Genomic DNA, 3325 nt, shown 5'->3' with positions numbered 1-3325 from the left:
GTCCTCCAGGCCCTCCAGGAAACTTCATCGATGAGCTTGATTTCCTTCTGAGCTCCTTCCCAGATGATGAGTCTCCTCTCTTGCTCCTCGGTGATTTCAACCTTCCAAGAGACGGAATACACACCAGTGGACTTGTGGTGCTTCTGTCGTCCTTTGGTCTATCTCTTGGTGACTCTCCTCCAACCCATAAAGCTGGCAACACTCTTGACCTGGTATCATTCAGATCACTTCCTATGTTCAATATATTGTCTACTCCTCTACATGTCTCTGACCACCATCTTCTGTCCTTCAGATTTCCTCTTCTGACTTACTCTTCTCAACCACCTTCTACCCCCATGACTACCTGCAGAAATCTCAATTCTCTTTCTCTATCTTCTCTCTCCTCAGCTGTCCTATCATCCTTATCTCCCCCTAACTGTGCTGAACCAAGCACAGCAACTGTTGAGTCTGCTACCAACAGTCTTCTCTCCTCTCTCCACAACTCTTTTAATCAACTCTGCCCTTTGTCTTCCAGGCCAAAACGTACTTCTCCTCCAACCCCATGGCTGTCGGAGCGCAGACAACTAAGAGCAGCAGAAAGAAGATGGAGGAAAACGCATCATAACAGTGACCTCCTTTCTTTTCAATCTCTCTTATCAAAGTTTGCTCCTGACCTAACTTCTGCCAAATCTTCCTTCTACAGAACCAAGTTTGATGAATCCATATCCAACCCTCGCAAACTTTTTGCCACTTTTTCTTCACTGCTTAAATCACCATCTCCTTCTGTCTCCCCAGCTCTCTCGCCAGAGGACTTTGCTACATTCTTTGAGGATAAGGTTGCTACTATCCGTAGTTCCTTCCCTCAGACTGACATGTTGCCCACCCACTCTCCACCGACCTGTGCCACTCAGCTTCATCACTTCACTCCACTTTCTCACGAGGAAGTGTCTCAGATCCTGATGGCCAGCAACCCCACAACATGTTCACTCGACCCTATCCCCTCAGGTACGTTTCAGCTCATCTCTCAGGATCTTCTCCCACACATCACACACATAGTTAATGGCTCCCTAACGACTGGCCATGTTCCCACTGCCTTTAAATCTGCTGTTGTCACACCAATTCTTAAGAAACCTACTCTGGACTGCTCAGATGTTAACCACTACAGACCAGTATCCCTGCTCTCTTTTCTTTCTAAAGTACTGGAACGAGCAGTTTATAACCAACTTAATGTGTTTTTGCCTAATAACGCCCTTCTTGACCCTCACCAGTCTGGATTCAAAGCAGCTCATTCTACCGAGACTGCACTTCTTGCTGTCTCTGAAACACTTCACACAGCCAGATCTACCAACCTGTCCTCAGTCCTCATACTTTTGGACCTATCTGCAGCCTTTGACACGGTCAACCATCAGATACTTCTGGAAACTCTCTCTAGTCTTGGGATCTCAGGCACTGTCTGGCAATGGTTTGCTTCTTACCTTGCTGACCGGACATTCCAGGTTGCCTGGCAAGGCTCCCAGTCAGCTCCACGAAGACTGACCACTGGTGTTCCTCAGGGCTCTGTCCTAGGACCCCTTCTCTTCTCCTTATACACAGGTTCTCTTGGGAAGGTAATAGCTGGACATGGATTCGCTTACCACTGCTATGCGGATGACACTCAACTCATTCTCTCCTTTCCACCAGATGACCAGTAGGTCTCAACCCGCATCTCAAACTGCCTTGCTGATATCTCCTCATGGATGACTTCCCACCACCTCAAGTTGAATCCCAGCAAGACTGAACTCTTGTACATCAAAGGCAACTCATCTCCGAATCTTGACCTTGCAATCTCTTTTGACAACTCGGTTATCGTCCCCTCAAAAACGGCAAGAAGTCTTGGTGTCACTCTAGATGAAGAATTGTCTTTTTCTCCACACATCAGCAACCTCTCCAGGTCCTGCAGATATCTTCTTTACAACATCAGGTGAATCCGCCCCTTTCTCACTACAGAGGCTACTCAGCTTCTCGTCCAGACCTTGGTCATCTCTAAGCTGGACTACTGCAACTCTCTGATGTCTGGACTTTCACTAAAGGCAACACGACCACTTCAATTGATCCAGAATGCAGCTGCAAGACTCATTTTTAATATTCCCAAATTCTCACACACTACACCTCTGCTGCGGAACCTGCACTGGCTCCCTGTGGCTACCCGCATCAGGTTCAAAACCCTAACACTTGCCTTTAAGGCCAAAACTGGAACTGCACCACCTTGCATATCAGCACTGGTTAAGCAGCGTGTCACTTCTCCCTCTCTCAGAACATCAAGCACTGCTCGTCTTGAACCACCCTTACTTAAAAGAAGAGGACGACATTCATCAAGACTCTTTGCAGTGTTGGCTCCTCAGTGGTGGAACGAACTTCCTCTTGCTGTACGAACAGCGGAGACCCTCACTGTCTTCAAACATCGTCTGAAGACACACTTCTTTAAACAGCACTTGGGGGACTAAAGTCCCCATACTTTTTTTTTCTACCCTTTTCTCAAAAAAAAAAAAAAAATTTGTACTAACAACTTTCTATTTTCTTCTAGCATGGTTTTGTGTACAACTTGGTCAGCGGTAACTTGTTTAATGACAGTAGATTTAATCCTAGCCTTAAAGACTGAAGAACAGTCGTAGACTACTAAGCACTGTTGTAAGTCGCTCTGGATAAGAGCGTCTGCTAAATGCTGGAAATGTAAAATGTAACTGAATGTTTCTGTTCTGTCTGTCTCTTCTAACCGGTTTCTTCTGGCTGTTGGAAAGGCTGCCATGTGCCTTACTGTACAATAACACTGTAGGGTGCATTTCCTGAAAGCATTGTAACACTGAAAAAATTGTAAAGTCCATCATAAGATCAACTGTGAATTTAAGAGTGTTTCTGAAACTCCATCATAAATAAAACAGCATGTTAAATTCTTCATTATCTACATGTTCCCAGACCTAGTTGTTAATCGCTACATGCTTCTTAAACAGGCTCTCTCTTGTACTGAAAAATTATTGTAGCATTGCAATTTTTCATTACAGCTGGTGATCAAGTGTCCCATTATTTCCCTTTCAACAGCTGCAATTTGCTTCTCCTACACTTTCCCATTCTCGTTCTCTTTCTGGTGTCCACCACTGCTAATTATAACAGTTATTTTTGACTTTGGGACAGGAGCTTAAAACTCATTACCAATTACATAAAATAGCTGTTGTATTTCACTATAATAAACATTATGTCTCAACTACTAATACATCCTAAAATGCCCAGGGAGAGGCTATGTAAGAAGCTAGTCATCAGATAATGTTACCTCTGATGTAGACTAGAGCATATTTTTTAATTAAGAAAAGAG

This window comes from Erpetoichthys calabaricus, chromosome 10 (genome assembly GCF_900747795.2).
Source record: "Erpetoichthys calabaricus chromosome 10, fErpCal1.3, whole genome shotgun sequence".
NCBI lineage: Eukaryota > Metazoa > Chordata > Cladistia > Polypteriformes > Polypteridae > Erpetoichthys > Erpetoichthys calabaricus.
Note: the sequence above shows the minus strand (reverse complement) of the source record.